At 31.5% G+C, this 19,438-nt stretch overlaps 1 pseudogene; it reads right to left on the minus strand.

The window, feature by feature from the left end:
* Positions 1 to 9,620: 9,620 nt before the first annotated feature.
* On the minus strand, positions 9,621 to 16,012 carry LOC108486013 (polyphenol oxidase, chloroplastic-like; annotated as a pseudogene).
* Positions 16,013 to 19,438: the final 3,426 nt, after the last annotated feature.

Consider the following 19,438-nt stretch of genomic DNA (forward strand, 5'->3'; position numbering starts at 1 on the left):
TTAGCTGATTTTTCCCTTTAACATCTAAGGCACATGCATGCTCATTTGTTTGGCTCAACTTCACCTATCTTCCATTTTTCATCAAAAGAACATGAAACAACAGCCATTTCCTTCATTTTAATTCATGACTAAATGCTTACAACACAACTAAAAACCAAAATATGCTTCAAGAGTTAAGTTAGAATCAAGAAGAACTCATGAACATCAAGATAGAAGCCAACTACCATGAACTTACCTTCAATTTTCTTCCCCAAGTGACCGACCACTCAAGAGCTTTCTCCTCTCCTTTCTCTTCTCTAACTTTCAGCTATGATGAACAAAGATGGACAAAAATTTGTTCTTTTCACCCCTTTTTCTTTTAATAAAACTTCATATTTCATCCATTTAATTCTTTAATACAAAAGACATGAAATTCTTATCATGAAACATTTACCTAACCCATTATCATGAAACATTTACCTAACCCATTATCATGGAACATTTACCTAACCTATTATCATGGAACATTTACCTAACCTATTATTAATTTGTATCAATTTGTACCATAAATTATGGATATCAAGTGCACATTTTGTCTACAACAACATGATGGTTGGCCACTTCATGTAAAATGGGAGGTTTGTCATGCGAATCCTCCTATTTTGCACTCCTATTTATTTGGCCACTTCAATTTAGCCTATAGCATTTTCAAACATTTTCACATAAGTCCTATTTCATAATTTCACTCCCTTTTTCTTATGGAACAAAAATTAACTAAAATTACCGGGTTCTATCTTAAGCTTGGGCCTTCTAGAGGCCCACTAACATAATTAAACCTATGCCAACATTCACAGGATTCCCGAAAATTGGGGCGTTACATATTTTCAAAATCCTGTTTTTCAATTTTTTTTTCAAGAATCAACTCATATTGCGAGAGATTAGTTGAGCCTCGAATTACGTGTTGAGGTATTTTCAAATTTATGTTTTTTAAAAAATCAACTCATATTGCGAGAGGTGAGTTGAGTCTTGGCTCACACGCTGACGTATTTTCAATTTCTGTTTTTCAAGTTCTGTCTTTCAAAAAAAATCAACTCATATTGCGAAAGGTGAGTTGAGCCTCGGGTCACACGCTGAGGTATTTTTAGTTTCTATTCACCAAAAAAAATCGACTCATACTACGAGAAGTGAGTTGAGCCTTTTAGTCTCTGTTTTTCGAAAAAATCAACTCATATTGCGAGAGGTGAGTTGAGCCTCAGGTCACACACTGAGGTATTTTCAATTTTTACTTTTTTTCAAAAAATTAACTCAAAATCCGAGAGATTTTGCTTCCCTGAAGTTGTAGTGGAGCAGGTTGAAATTACAAGTCTGATCTTCATGAAGTTGTAGCAGAACCTTGAAGTTGCAGTAGAGCAGATCAAAACAAACCTTATCTCCCTGAAATGACAGTGGAGCAGGTTGAACTCATTAGTCTTATCTCCCTGAAGTTGCAGTGGAGCAAACTAAAGATAGCAGATCTTACCTCTGAAGTTACATGAAGTGGGTCGAAGCAACAAGACGCTGTAGAAGCCCAAATTTGCCACCAACCCATTACATAAGCCCATTTACATTAAATCCCAAGACCCAAATATCTAACCCAAACCCGAATGGCCCACTACAACCCATTCCAACCTAATACCCATCTAAATTAACCCACATAAAACCCAAATACCCACAACCCATTACAAACCAAACCCAATACAGCAAGCCCAATATCATTAACCCCAACTACCCGAAACCCTAGCCCCATTTGCGGCTCCCCACTTGCCTTCGCCTTTAACCACTCCACGGCCACCACCACACCCCACCTTGAGCGCCCATCACATCCACCACCCTCTGCACCTACAAGACAGTAAAGAGAAGAGACAGAAACAATATAAAAATAAATGTAAAAGGGTTATAAAACCCGAATGAAGTGCTGTAAAAAAGGGTTGGATTTTGTATCAATACCAAGGATATTCCAATATACACAAGCAGATTCAAAAAATATATAAGGAAAACACGAGAATAGCATCAATCCGGTAACCAAAATACAAGCATCAAACATTAAGGTGATTTTTTATTTTTCTATTTTTAATTTCGTTTTCAGACCTATTTTCTCACCTATATATATATATTAGAACATATTAACAAAAAAAATTTCAAAAAAAAAAATTACCTTTTGAACTTCGCGGTGGCCGGTGCTGGCAACGCACGGTGGTCCAGTGACCGGACGGTGGTCGGCCTATGGCCGGTAGCCCCCCTCTCTCCTTTCCCCTCTCCCTCCTCTTTCTTCCTCTCCCTTTTTCTCTTTTTTTTATTCTTTTCTCCCTTCACAAATGATTTTTTTTCTGAAAATAGGCCTATTTATAGCCCTCCGAAACGACGTCGTTTTGGGGGCTATACTTAAGCCCCAAAATGACATCGTTTTGGCCATGCCCGACCCGTTCGACCCGACCCGCTGGAGGATCCGCGTGTTTTTGCGGAAGGGTCTAATTGCGCGAATGGCCCTTTCGCTTTTCCAAACTTTTGCAATCAGATTTTCATTTATTTTAAATTGGCCTAAAATTTAAGCGTGTTTTTAATTTGATCCCGCATTAAACGCTGCGTTTTGAGAGGACAGGATATTTTCACTTTTAATCCTTCCCTTATTTTGGCGTGTTCCAATTGGTCCTTCTCTTTTATATATTTGTTTTCGAATTTTCCCCTCATTTTTTGATCTGTTTCAGGTGTGCCCTTTCTTTTATATTTCAACGCTATATTTATATTATTCTTGTTGTTGTTATTATAATTATTATTATTTATTTCTAATATATGTGTATATACTACGTATAAATATTATCATATATTTAATATACGTATATATTTTTTATATAAAGTTATTAATAGTTGTTTTAATACTATTATTTTTACTCATATATATAGTATATAATATTTCTAATAGTTTTAATATTGTTGTTTTTGTCAACATATTTGTATGTCGTATACATTCGTTGTATATATATACGTTGATCATGTATATTTTAATATCCTATCATTCATATATTCTTTTACACTATCGTTTCTAATATATATGCCATATACTTTTATATATTATGTGTATATATATATATATTTTATACATGTATATACTTTTATATCACCCTTATTACTATTATTAATCTTAGTATATGTTTTATTATATATGTATATACCTTTAATATATATAGGTATATATCTGTAATATTAGTAATAGGTTTTATTTAATATCATTATTTCCAATATGTATATATTATGTAAATATTTTAATGTCATGTTATATATGCATTTTATATATATATATATTACGTGTACATACCTCTTAATATTGTATTTTTATAAATCATGTATATATTATGTCATGTTTTTAATACTACATTTTAATACCATATATATTATGTACTTTCTTAACAACTATATCATATGTATATATATAGTATGGACGTATTTTTTAATACATATATGTATATGTGTGTATATTTATGTAATGTTAATATTTTTTTAAACATCATTATTATTTCCAATAGGAGTATACTATGTAAATATTTTAATATATACACATGTTTTTTATTATATATATATTACGTATATGTATCTTTTAATATTATATCCTTACGTTATTATTATATCATATTGCCCTTTTATTATCATTATTATATTATTATTATTTTTCATGTACATATTATTTATATTATTTTTATGATTATTATTATTGTATTTATTTTTACCACTATTATATTTATTATTAGTATTAGTATTATAATTACTAGTATTACACTTATATATATATATATATATATATATATTATATGTAAAATTATCAATGGTTATTTTAATATTATCATCATCTTAACAGGTGAAACCAGAGGGCAGGCATGGGCCCTGGCCCCCCCTAAAATGAAAAATTTTCATTTAAGCCCTTTAGATTTTTTAAAATTTTAAATTAGTAAAGGTAAAATTACACTTTGGCGCCCCTAAAATTATAAAAATTCAATTTAATCCTTTAAAATTATAAATATATAGACTATAAAAATTAAAATTTCCTTTATTTAAAAATTCTTTTTCTGCTTACCCTGCATCTTAATATTAATATGTATTTATTTTTAACATATGTATGTATATATTTATGTAATATTATTAATATTTGTTTTTAACATTATTATTGTTTCTTAGATGTATACATCATGTTTTTTAATACTATACTTTTAATACTATATTATGTATATATTTTTACATGTATTATGTACATATTTTCAATAACTATATCATATGTATATATTTTATGTACATACTTTTAATATTATTATGTATTTATTTTAATATATATATGTATATATTTATGTAGTATTATTAATAGTCGTTTTCTTATTTCTAATATGTATATACTATTGAAATACTTTAATACTATATTATGTATACATTTTTTATATATTACGTGTATATATCTTTTAATATTGTATTTTTATATATGTCATGTATATATTTCTAATATTATATTATATTTTTACATATTATCTTATGTATATATTTTTTAATAACTATATTATGTATGTATTTTTTAACGCTATATTATGTACACATTTTTAATACTATGTATATACCTTTTATTCCTATTATTACGTATATATTTTAAGACATATATGTATATATTCATGTATCGTTATTATTAGTTTTTTATATTATTACTGTTTTCAATATATATTGTATATATATATATATATATATATTTTTTATCTAGTATTATATGTTTTATATATATATTTTTCACTACTATTTCATATTTGCATTATTACTATTATTATCACATATACATCATTAATGTTTTATATATTATTTGCTTCAGTATATTCTTAACTTGTTATTATTATTTGCTGTTTGAATTTAGCTTATTAGATCATATCTTATTTTAACATCGATATTAGTTTTTTTTTTCTATTTTCAATAAATAAGGCAACGCACCGGTTTAATATTAAGTCGTCGATATTTATCATTATGTTGGGTGAATATCAATCGGCTTATGTTAAAAACGGAATGTCCTTCTCAAAAAAAATCGAAATTATAAAATTTCTCGTGTACGTTGATCGGATCATGATTAAATGTTACATTGAACTCGCATTTTTGAAAATTAAGACAACACATGTTTAATGAGATACCAATTTTGGGCGTCGCGGGGGTGCTAATACCTTCCTCGCACTTAACCGACTCCCGAATCCTATTTTTTTCTCTGGCTTTTAAACGTAGACCTAAACTCGGCCTTCTTTTTGTTTAAAAAATAATTTTTTTTAAAGAGAATTTATTAGGTGTCCGATCACACCTAGGAAAAAGGATCGGTGGTGACTCCCCTTTTTAATAAAATCGCAAGTCAGTTTTCAAATTTTCATATAATCGCTTCAACTAGTGATCAAAGCGAAATTTTTACGTCGCTACAATAGGTAAACGCATCGCTCATCTAAATCCACCTTACATCAACAACCTTCCAAATTACGTGCATTAGGAGAGTGATTTCAAAGTTAAACGGGTCCAATTCTATCATAAACGGCTTGTGGTAAATATATATGACACGCTCCAATCCAAGATCTTCAATTTGGGAGAAATACTTTTCGGTCAGAGACAAGATATATGCGAATGAACTTCCATTATTAGGGGTGAGCATTTGATTGAATCGAGTGAAAAAAATTAAAATCTTTTTTTAATATAACTAATTCATTGTTAGAACACATAAATTTGAAATCATATATTTTCAAAATTCATTCAAAGAAAAACTAGAGGAAAAAAAGATACTTTAGTATGATAAACTTGAACAATTAATGTACTTATTTAGGTTCCAAAATAATTATTTTAGATTATTTTAAATTTTTATATATTCTTTAGATTTTTAAAATTTTTAAAATTTAGAATTTTAGAATTTTTTTATAATTTTGTTGAGAGAAAGACCAATTTGCTCATTTTCAAAATTGTCAAGGATCAAAGGTGTATTTACACTAATCTATTATTTGAGTTATTCACCCGACTCGAATTTGAAACTCGAATTACTTATTCGAATTGACTAAAAAAATTAAATAACTTAAATGACTCAATTCGATTAACTTGAAATTTAATTTTCTTTTTAAGATGAAAATGAGTTTTACTCTATTGATGACTTTGAACCAATGAACAAGTTATCATGGTGGATTCATCAGGTGAGGAGGTTTGGAGTGCAGGTTGTATTGGCTCGGGCCATTCCCAAAGTGATTGGAACATTAATTCCATTCAACCTTAAAAGAATTGTCAACAAATTTTAATATTTTTATTTATAATATTTGCTTTATTTCATTACTTGAAAATAATATTTTATATTTTATATACATTAATTAGATGTACAAAGAAATATATTTATACTTATATTTATAAATAATATTCAATACATAAATTTAAATTGTATAATTAATTTTATATATTAAAAGTGGAGGATCTGTTTTCACTAGAGTGAAATTAAAGTAATTTTACATGTTTTCATATATTTTTGTATGACTATTAATTTAACTATTCAACCATTGAATTTATCAATATTATTATACTTTTCATGCATGTAAATTTTCAAATTGTTTGATATTTCTATCATGTCGATCTAAAATATTGTATATATGAACATTTATTTAACTATTAAAAGTATTCTTACATAAAACAAATAGTTTGAAATTTTTAATTTATGTTAAATTTGATATGCATGAGTTATATAAATGAAATATAACATTTTTATCATTAAAATATTAACTGTACAAAAATATATGGGATGGTGTAAACTACTTTAGTTTAATGTCCATAATGGTCATTCTACTTTCTTATTATAAATCTATAATTTATCTCACTGTTATTGTTGTGTTTGAATCCTAACACACATCTCACTATTGATTTTAATCTCATCAGTATAGTAACTAATCTCATCACCATCGTTATTTTCAATCTCATCGCCAAAGGCAGTGAGCAGAGCAGGTAGGGGTCATGGCTAGACTTGATCATGGACCAAGTTGACCTGAAAAATTTGGCTTAAAATTTTGTCTAAACCTAGCCTAGATAAAAAATGCTAAACCTGAGCTCGCCCGACCCACTTGTATTAAAACTTTTTACATCATTTTTTATTTAAAAATATAATACATTAAATACACTAAAAATATTAAAATATTTCCCAACAAATTAAAAAAATTTTAAAAAGTCTATATTTAAATAATATTAAGATAGTTGCAACTTAACAAGCAAATGCCTCAATAAAATTAATAATAAAATAAAATTATACAATATTCAAATAATAACAATAAAATAATAGCAATATAATAATAAAATGGTAACAAAACAACATTAAATAACACTAGGAAATTCTTTTTAAGCAAATTTGAGTCGGGCTGAGCTCGAACAAAATAATCTTGCTTGAGGCTCAACCCTTTTAGAAAACGAACCTTTTTTTTTTGTCTAAATTACCCATCTTCCATGCATATATTTTTACTCAAATCCTCTCTTACTTTTTGACTAGATCTTCAATTGGTTGTCCATGAAGATTTAGTCACCTCCCCTTAAAATGAAAAATACTCTTTATACCCATAAAATGGAAAACTGTTATTTAGATCTCTATAAAGTCTTTAAGGTTATAAGTTAAACATTGTAAAATTACTATTTATCCAAAAAAATGATAAAACTTTCAACACCCCTAAAAATTATAAAAAATACATAATTTAACTTCAACCCTTAAAAACAATTTTCTAAACTTCATCCCCTAACACGCTCATTCAAATAGGCCCTGAGATATAGAAATCAAAAGCTAGGCAACAGAATCACGATTGTAGGACGGACAGCACTTGCAGACGAAGGCCAACGTGAGTCACGACCAAGGTAAAAACATAAAGATGAGGTGCTGGACGAAGGCGAAGCAGATCATATCAGTGTTGTTATAGTCATTTATCTTCGCCCACCACCCTATATGTTTTATCTTTTATCTTCTTCGTCTGAAAAGGAATACCTAGCTGCCTTTTGCTAGAGCTTTCTTGCTTCTGTTGGAAACCACCGTGTCTTCGTCTTTGTCCATCACAACACCTGTCCTCCTCCCAAATCGGATTAGTCACCCACTCCATATGTCGATTTCTTATTAGGGGCCAAATATATCAAATTATTGAAACACCCTCAATCTAAGCGAAGTATTATTCATATCATATGGTGGTTGCGATGGTTGTGGGGGCACTTGATTCAGCAACTACCAAGTGGATTAAGCTTCACAATGGTTTCTGATTCCTGCCACAGTGGTGGTCTGACTGATAAAAGTAAAGAACAATTATTGGACCCCCTAGTACTCTAAGGGGTATAGCACCATGTGTTGATTACAGGACCAGGGGCATTTCCATTGAAACCTTATATCAGAGCCTACAAACAGCAGCCAACGTCGTGAGCGCGACGTCAAGCTTCTTGGACACAACAGCAGTTGCCAATGCCATCAAAACTGGAACAGATAATATGCGGATGTTGGCTCTCTTTTGACCACAATCTTTGGGAACAATGTGAGTCTCAAATGCCTACCCCATTATGAACTTGATATTTTGAGTTTGAGGTCACCACCGGAGGATGAGGGAAATCTGTTAAGTGGGTGCCAAGCCAATGAGTTTTCAATTGATATGCGAGCGAGTGACGAACCCGGAGGAAAGGCCTTTGGGGCCTGGGTCTAAATTTATTTTTTAGATTTTTATTTTTATTTAAACGCTTTCACATTTTGGGTAAGCTTATTTTTTATTATCAATTTATAATTTGTGTCAGGCTAGATAGTTTTATTTCGAAAAGCTTTTATAGTTTTATTTCGAAAAGCTTTTATCTAAGACCTGGTTTGTATGGACTAAATTGTTTCTGTTTTTTTTTGCCTACGGTAAAAAAATTATCTTATATAATGATTTTATGTTTTTAATAACACAAAAATCTAATTGTAATTATAGTGACAACTTTTAAAATAAGAATCAAAATGATTTCGTTTCATCATGTAATTGAAGTCTTAGGTTTAACAAAAACTTGGATAATCTTTATTTTCAATTTTTTTGAAAAATATTGGAATAATGAGCATGATATTAGGGTTATTAAAATTAATTAATTTTGATATTAGATATTTGTTTATCTTGATTGAAAAAATTGATCCATTATTTGAGATATTTTATTCTTAAAAATATTTTGAGATTTTTTCTTAGTTGATTTTAACTATCACTTTTTACTCGGCCAATAAAAACATTTCAATTTTTTTAGAATGAAATGATGAAACAATTTTTTTAAATCAAGAAAATGAATACTTAATACACAAATTAATTAATTTTAATAACTCTAATATTTTGCTTTTATTTCTAATTTTTTCAAAAAAATCTGTAAGGAAAGATTGTTCAATTTTGTTTTAATCTAAAAGAACAAAAAGATTGGAATGTTGTTGACTATTCAATTTATTTTGATTTAATATCTCCCTGTTTGTTGTTCATAATTAAACACAAAAGGTTACCATCACCATCCGATATCCCAAACAAAAAATCCAAATAAGTCCCCCCCCCATCTGAGAACATAACAAAAGATTCAATGGGCATAAACATGATGGCCTTATTCAGCAAATTAATCAATTAGTCTCGAATGTAGTCGATCTTAACGTTACCAATCGAAACAAGACCCTCCCTTTCTTGAGGCACCAAAGTCACCACAATGTTGTCTTCACCTTCAATACCCAACTCCTCCAACAAATTCGATATTGAAAAAGTCAAGGTTGTGGTAAGCTTTGCCCCAGGCTGGCCATGTTCATGTGGTAAATTCGTAAAGCTCCCAACGAACTCTGAGTCTTCGGTCCCACTGGTTTCCCCTCATATTCATCATCGTCGTCGTTAATGCACACATCGAATTTCACTGGAGCATCTTTGTCTAACTGGATGTTTTTAATAACCAACACTTCTTCTTCTTCTTCTTCTTCTTCTATCAAGAAAAAGCTGCTAAATATAAAAGTAAAAATAGAACAAAGGACTTAAATCTAAGCAAAAGGAATTCAAAAAATTAGAAACGGTGAAGTCCTCTCTTTATTCCATGAAGAGTACTATAAATACTAAAATAGCTAACAACTAAATCTCCTAAATAAAAGGAACACTACTGGCACTAAACAAAGACTAGGTCTGTTTGAAACAGACTTTGACTGACTCAACAACTAACTTATTCAATCAGTAAATAGTAACAAATAATTTCTACATTAACCTTTAACACTCCCCCTTAATGTAGACACTCTCCAACACCCAACAATTCTCTCAAATACACGAATTTCTTCAGTGGAACTGGCTTTGTGAACAAATCAGCAACTTGTTCTTCAGTGCAACAATACTCCATCTTGATATCTCCCTTTGCAACCAGCTCTCTTATGAAATGATGACGTGTTTCAATGTGTCTTGTTCTACTGTGATAAACAGGGTTTTTTGTCATTGCAATTGTTGACTGGTTATCACAATAGATGGTAGTTGCCTCCACTTGTGTTTGCTTTAAATCATCAAGAATTCTTCGTATCCAGACAGCTTGACAAGTAGCAGCAGTAATAGCCATATATTCAACCTCCGAATATGATAAAGCAGTTGAAGGTTGCTTCTTTGAGCTCCATGAAAGAGCTCCGCTACCCATAGTAAAAACGTAACCAATTGTACTCTTGCGATCTTCAATGCAGCCACCCAAATCACTATCTGAAAAACCATACAGCCTTAGATTGTTAGAGAACTTATACCATATTCCAAATGAGCTTGTCCCCTTCAAATAACGTAAAATTCGCTTGGCAGCTCCAAAGTGATGCTTGCTTGGACTCTGCATATATCTAGACAAGAGACTTGTTGCTTGCAAAATATCAGGTCTACTATCTGTTAGATACAACAGACTCCCAATCAAACTTTGAAACAGTTGGCAGTCAATTTTCTCTCCCTCATCATCTAAACAAAATTTTTTATTGGTGCACATTGGAGTACTCATGAGATTGTAATCCTTCAAGTTGAACTTTTCAAGAAGATCATTCACATATTTTTCTTGAGACATAAAAATACCCTCTGCACATTGTTTAATTTCTAGTCCCAGAAAGAAACTCATCAACCCCAAATCAGTCATTTCAAATCCGTCTATCATCAGCTTTTTAAACTCATTCAACAAAGCACTACTATTGCTAGTATAAATCAAATCATCAACATAAAGGCAAATAATGAGAATCTCAGAAGTACCTACATTTTTCACATACAGATTTGGCTCACTAGGACTTCTTTGAAAACCATTATTGCTGAAATGCCCATTAATTCTTCCATACCAGGCTCGCGGTGCTTTCTTTAAGCCATATAGAGCCTTTTTCAACCTATACACTTTTTCTTCTTAATTTGCAATCTCGTAACCTTTTGGTTGTTGCACATATACTTATTCTTCTAGGATCCCATTTAAAAAGTCGACTTGACATTGAACTGATATACCTCCCAACTTAATTGAGCTGCAATTGACAGAATAACATGTATGGTTTCAAATCTTGCTACCGGAGAGAAAGTTTCCTGGAATTCTAGCCCTTCACGCTGCATGTACCCTCGTGCAACCAGTCTTGCTTTATGCTTTTGAATGGAACCATCAGCCTGGAATTTAGTTTTGAAAATCCATTTTAACCCAACAGCTTCTTTTCCATTTGGAAGGTCTACTAATTCCCACGTCTTTTTCCTTTCCAAGGCTTCCATTTCATCATCCATTGCATCTCGCCATTCCTTGGATTTGATTGCTTCTTTAAAGACGATTGGATCTTTAATTTGGGCGAATTGGCATTGTTCAGTGCTTTCATAAATTTCTGCCATCGATCTTCATTTTCTAGGTGGTGATTTAGATGTAGAAGAGCTTGATGAAGTGGTATTTGGAACTACTGAAGGACTGCTTAGTGCTGATGAGCAAGAACTTCTATCTCCATTTTCTTGACTAGGATGAGTGTCGAGACATTCACCATCTTCTAGTAATGCTTCTGAACCTACTTGTAATTCTTTCCAATTCCAAGAGTTTTTCTCATCAAAAACAACATCACGACTAATTAATAGCTTCTTAGATAAAGGATTATAAAATTGATATCCTTTAGTTTCAGAGCTATACCCAACAAAGATACATTTAGTGCTATTATCATCTAACTTTCCTCTCTTTTGAGATGGAATATGCACAAATGCAATGCAACCAAAAAATCTCATATGAGTTACCTCAAGTTTCCACCCATGCCATGCTTCAAATGGTTCTAGACCTGCTGTTGGAGATCGGTTAAGAATGTACACTGCTGTGTGAATTGCTTCTGCCCAGAAACTTTTTGGAAGATCTTTAGCTTTCAGTAAGCATTTTCCCATTTCAACAAGACTCTGATTCTTCCTCTCAACGATTCCATTTTGTTTAGGAGTGTAGCTTGCTGTTAGCTGGCGTTGAATGCCAGATTCTTCACAGAATTTGTTGAATTCAGTAGAGAGAAATTCCCCACCACGATCTGTCCACAAAGTCTTTATAGGCTGGCCACTTTGTTTCTCAATACTTGCTTTAAACTTCCTGAAAACTGAAAGTGCCTCTGACTTTTCTTTGACAAAGTACACCCACGTCATTCTACTATAGTCATCAACAAAGACTAAAAAGTACCTGTTGTTATTGAGAGAAAGATTCTCATTGGTCCGCAAAGATCAGCATGAATAAGTTCAGCAAGTTGGGAAGCTCTCCTTGCCTTGCCCTTTGGAAACGAATCTCGATGTTGTTTCTCAAATATACAGCTCTCACACACATCATCAACATTTTTTATTAAAGGTAAACCATCAACTAGATTCTTTTCAGACATGAGTTTTAAACTACCAAAATTTAAGTGCCCATATCTGTGATGCCACAACCAATTTTCATCAAATGGTTCTGCCTTCAATGCAAGCCTATCATCAGTTGCGAAATTATAAGGAAAAATCTTATTTTTTACCATCAGAACACTAGCTAACAGGTACTTTTTCGACTTATCCTTAAAAATGCAGCAATTGAATTCTTCAAAGACAAGTGAATACCCATCCACCATAAATTGCCCAACACTTAGCAAATTAGAATTTAAATCTGGAACATACAAAACATTATGAATGCAATTAAGACCTAGGGAATTCAACTGCACAGTACATTTTCCCTTTGCTATATGAACAGTTCCATCACCAAGCGTAATTCGGCTAGTTACTGACTTATCTAAGTTACTGAAGAGACTTAATTCACTTGTCATATGATTGCTACAGCTACTATCTATGCACCAAACTTTAGGAGAACACTCCTTAGTACTGAAGTATGCAACGAACAGGCTCTCTGTCTCATCTTTTTCACTATCTTCCTAAGCCAAGTTAGCCTGCTTCTCTTTAAACTTGCAAAACCTCTTAATATGCCCGTACCTTTTGCAATAGTAACATTGTTTTGGACTACTATTTTCTCCTTTATCGCCATCTCTATAACATTGGTTCTGTCCATTGAATCGGCCACCAGCCCTACCTTTTCTTCTCCCACGAGATGAATTTCCTCCATGCCAATCATTGAAGTTTGTTTCGTTGGTGCCCTTTCCACCACGAGAGTATTGCGCCCTACTATAAAAGGCATTCTCAACAAATGCATTACCATACCTTTTCATCCTATCATCATGAGAATAAAGAGAGCCTTGCAACTCATCAATAGTTAACACACTCAAATCTTTTGACTCTTCTATAGCTGTAACTACATGATCATATTTCCTAGGTAAACTCCTAAGAATTTTCTTAACTACACTTTGCTCACTTAAATCCTCACCATATTTTCGAATTTGATTCACAACATCAATTACTTTTGACACATAATCATCCAGAACATCATTATCTTCCATAATAAAATTATCAAACTTCCTACGTAGAATTTGAAGTTTGACAGTCATCACCTTTGTAGTACCTTGATATGTCGTTCGCAGTGTGTCCCATGCTTCTTTCGAACTCGTCACCGCTTCAATGTGAGGAAAAATTGATTCATCCACAGCTTGTTGGATGAAAAACAAAGCTTTAGCATCTCTCTTTCTGATATCTTTGAGAGTCTCAACTGTAACCTCCTCTTTACCATATCTATTTTCCACCAAGTCCCATAGGTCTTGGGACAAAAACAAAGTCTTCATCTTAGTGCTCCAAACTCCATAGTTTCTACCTTGAAAAATTGGAACCAATGACTATAAAAGGTTCACTTCATTCTGATTGCTTGCCATCATAAGCTTGAACATTGGCCTCGAGTAGCTCAGATACCAGATGTCAAGAAAAAACTGCTGAATATAAAAGTAAAAACAGAACAAAAGACTTAAATCTAAGCAAAAGGAATTCAGAAAATTAGAAATGGTGAAGTCCTCTCTTTATTCCATTAAGAGTACTATACATACTAAAATAGCTAACAACTAAATCTCCTAAATAAAAGGAACACTACTGGCACTAAACAAAGACTAGGTCTGTTTGAAACAGACTTTGACTGACTCAACAACTAACTTATTCAATCAGTAAATAGTAACAAATAATTTCTACATTAACCTTTAACATCTTCGTCTTTTTTTCCAATCTTAGTCATTGATTTCTTTGGCCTTGGAACCTCAGAGCGAACTATCTTTTCTAAAACTATAGGGAAAGCAATGGTATTGTTTATTTCAACTGCCATTGCTTGACCAGGAGCACGACCAGAAGGGGGAGAAAGACGGGGAGCCCAACCACGCATTCGAGGAGTTGCCTTGCTTCCAAGCCATAGAATATCAACACTTTGGTAATCGTACCCCAAAGCTCTGGAGTCAAGGCAATCGCGAACCTTAACACGAACTAGATTTTTATTCTCATTGTAGAAAAGAAATGCAGAATCGAGCCAATCCGTGTCGTCGATATCACGTCGCTTCTTCCCCGGTAATGTCTTTCAAATGTTCCACATTCGGTCAACATTGGCGTGATGAGCGTAGAAAATTGGGTCTCTACCAGCAGAATAGAAATTCCCCATGTCTTCATGATAGGGTTCTTCCTTGTCACCAACATAAATGTAAACGACAATGTGAGAGCCGTTCTCAACGGAACCCACTCCCGGGTCGAGAGAAGAACCAACGTGGTACGTCTTTCCAAAGAAAAGAGAAGGGATCTTGGTACATACCATTTCCCTATACTTCAAATTGAGATTACATTTTATTTTACGTTCCCTTGATAAATCATTGTCTTTGCCACCGTTAAGATTAACCAAACTGGGCGGTAGGTGGCTCAAATCGCTCTTGCTATCGTAAAGTGGTGAATTAGAGCCAACATAGATTTCAGGCATAGACCTGCCACTGGGAGAATCCCAATTCCAATATGGAAAATCTGGATCGTTAATCAATTTCCCTAATATCCTCTCGAAGAAATACAGATATAACCTATGGAATGGGAAAAATAGCCATGAGTTGTGAACTTGAATTGGTTGACTTGGAACAACATTTGAGGATAAGCATCATTGCAATAGGCACAATGAACATTAGCTTGTTGCATGAAACTACGTTGATCATCATTATCAAGTTCACTCATGAGCCTCAATGCTTCTTCAAATTTTTTCGAGTACCGAGAATCAACTCAATGTGCTGCCGAACGGAAGGTGGTTTGAAATCTATGATAGTTGTTGATACTGGTGGGCAGCAGTCGATACCCATGATGGTTTGTACACCACCCGTCGGTTGAACCGTTGCTTCCGCACAATGAGACAGATCAAGGGCAACTATTGGGGCTGCCAATGCAAATGGGTCACCACCAAGGTTGGTTGCACCATAAAAACTTCCTCCAAGGCCTAGAAGGATATCCCTCCTATCGAACCTATTCAGAGAAGAGTCTGCATTGTTTTGTTTCTCATTGTTGGCTTTGCACGACACTACTTTCTTGGAAACAAAGTTGAAAAGCTTTTTTTTCTTAAATATGGAACCTCGACATGTTTTGGAGAAATTGGGAAGAGTGATGAAAGTTGATTGGGAATTGGCAGTGGAAGCCATAGCTAAATAGCTTGACTTGATTGTGCGATGATGATTAAACTAAGAAAGCATGGAATTTATAGCGAAAATCGATGGGGTTGGATCCCTTGTCATTATTCATGTGCATTAAATTGCTTTTTCCCACTTGATGATGGTCATGGTTGTACATGGTATAGTAACCAAAAAAGGATGGAAAAAAAAAAAAAACGTTGAACAATTCAGTATTCTGGATAATGCGGTTTTTTATCCACAATTTTTATTTATTTTTTGGTACAAATAATCGTAAAATTTTATGGTTGCAGACGGATTCACATAATTTCATGCAACAAATTTTCACGTGGATCATTCTTGGAATGACAAAACCTGAAAAACATTTCATATCGTCGGTAAATATATACACCCTGTGTAAACAGGGACGGGCCGCATTGCAAATTATTATTATTTTAGAGTTTTTGAAGTTCTTTTAAAATTATAAGTTAATGATAAAATACATTTTTGCCCTCTAGAGATAAAAAATTTCCACTTTAATCCTTTTTGAAATTCTAAATTAATAAGTATATACAAAATAAAATTATACTTTCATCCTTTTAAAATTTTATAATTTAATTATGACTCAAAAATAAACTTCTGACTTCATCCCTATATTTATATAGGGATGACACCCCCAATAGCTAATTCAGGGGCCACCCCTAAAGTGGAAAACTTTTTATTTAAACTCTTTATAATTTATAAAATTTTAAATTAGTAATGGTAAAATTGTACTTTGGTCAATCAAAAATGATAAAAATTTGATTTAATCCTTTAAAAATTAAAAACATATATGCTATTAAATTGGTGAAATTACATTTTTACTATCGTTAAAATAAACAATTTAATTCCGCCCCCCAAAAGAAATTTCCTGCCTTCGCCCCTAAGCTAATTATTTTTTAGTCCCTTGAAGTTTTTAAATCATAAGTTAGTTTAATTGTAAAAATACACTTTGGCACTCTAAGATGAAAATTTTTCAATTTAATCCCTTTAAAATTCTAAATTAACAAGCATATACAAAGATAAAATTGTACTTTAGCCCCCCTAAAGATAAAACTTTTGGCTTTGTCCCTATGTCTATCTGGGATTTTTGTGTTTCTTTTTATTTATTAAAAATATATTTTATTTGATATAATTGATGTAAAATAATATCATCCAAATTATTTAATATAATTAAAAATATTAATTATTTTGATAATTAATATATTACAAAATAAAATATTATATTTTTGAAAAATTATATTTAAAATATTTAAAATATTATAAATAAATAGAAAAAATTAAATTAAGTGAAGCGAGGCAAGGATAGATATATCCAATATCCACGGAGGTAACAATAGTTTTCAAGATCATACATCCTTGATAGAGCGTGGCAGATATTAGGGCCAAGCATGCCAATTGTGGAGCGGTGATGGATTTGACAATATCCGCCCCGCCTAACTTCATTATCATCCCTACATGTTTTATCATCCACATTCGTATGTGTTACAAGTTAAAGGTTACACAATCCAATTAAATAAATACTTTTATATATTGATTATTAATTATTTTAATATTTATTTAAAATTAATATTATATTTAATTTTGATCAAATAATCAATTCTCACTTATGTTGGTTTCTATAAATGAAAATTTTAACATTATTTTAAGTTAGATTTAAGTTTAATGGCATCAAAATAAGATAGTGTGAAAGGATATAATTGACTCTACCAAAGGAGAAATTGTACGTGAACTTGAGAATTGATGCATAGGTTGATGTACATGCGAATTGACTTCATGTTTTATTAATGTTACATATTTTACATGTGTGTTTATTTTAATTTAAAATAATATATATTTTCATATAATTAATATTAAGTTTTTTTATAATTAAAATATGACTGATCATCAAGAATATTCAGTGAATAATAATACAAGTATACAACATCAAACCTCATCATTGAATGAAACAAAGGCATAATAATTTATTCGGCCTTAACTTTATGAAAAAAAAAAGTTATTTTAGTCCTCAATTTAATTTTTTATCTCTTTTAGCCATTGAACTTGCATTTAATTATTTATCGATTAACTTTGCTGACATGGCATCCATGTGGAAGTTCACGTGTATCTCACGTTAGCAATTAATTGATTTTTAAAAAAATTAAGATATTAAAAAATATTTTTTATTTTAATAATTTTTGTACTTTTTTGAATTTTTTATATTTAAAAAATTAATTAATTTCTAACGTGACATTTATGTGGATTGACAGATGTTAACTTTTTCATCCAATTTAGGGTGATTTGACAAACAATGCAAGTTTAAGGTTAAAATTAAATGAAAAGTTAAAATCATTTTTTTTATAAAGTTGGAGGGTCAAATAAATCATTATGCCTAAAAAATAGTGACAAACATATAAGTAAATCCTAGTAGCTTTGTTTAAATATAATTAAATAATAATTAATTATAAATAAATACTAATAACCTAAACTATAAACTTAAAGACCCTAAATCCTAAAACCTAGACCCGAGAATTATTAGTATTTATTTATAATAATTACTAAACTATATTTAATTATGTTTGTTGAGGCAAAATGTGTTGAGAGTTGTTGAGTGGCACTTGGTAGTGCCAACTACAGATTGTCATTGAAGTGGTTAAATACTTACCTTATTTGCTTTGGTAATTTAACAAAGAAAATAGTTGGACCTGGTTATGTGCTATTTAATTGAAGATTTTTTTGGTCCATCTATGGAAACCAAATCTTGGTTTTTGGAGATTGGATTGGATTCGAGTGAACCAAATAAATCCTTGGATTATGGACGATCAATCAAGATTATGTTGCTGATTTGTAATCATATATTCGATTGATTGTTCTTTGATTAATTAGTGTAATTGTATTAGCTATTTTCAAGGAGTTACTTTGTATTCATGACTTAGATTTTATGTTAGCAAGCCAAATGGAATATATGTAGAGTGGCTTGTATAAGTTATATATGAGAGCTTATTGAGTGCATTTAAATTTGTGAGCAAGTGCAATATGTATTGTAAACATTATTGAGAGTGTTTACTACCCAAGTTTTCAGGGGCAGGATTTAGAGCTGAGTGTTCTAATTTTTAACTACAAAGGTGAGATCACTATACTTGGGGAGTGATAGAGGGTGAATCATTTATTGTATTTATGTTTAAAGATATATAGTGGAATTACTTACTAAGCTAGGCTTCGCACACATAGGGAAATTGTACTGTGTAAACCAAATTTATCAGTCCAGTGACTTAAATGAAAACATTCGAATATTTCAATGACTATTTTGTAACTTTTTAAAGTTAAGTGACCAAAATGTAAACATGTTAATAATTTAATGATCTTTGGTGTGGTTTTCCCTAAATAATAAAAAATAAATTGATATTATAAATATCCAATCTCTTATACCACCTTACCAAT

The sequence above is a fragment of the Gossypium arboreum genome, chromosome 6, assembly GCF_025698485.1.
Source record: "Gossypium arboreum isolate Shixiya-1 chromosome 6, ASM2569848v2, whole genome shotgun sequence".
NCBI classification, from domain to species: Eukaryota; Viridiplantae; Streptophyta; class Magnoliopsida; order Malvales; family Malvaceae; genus Gossypium; species Gossypium arboreum.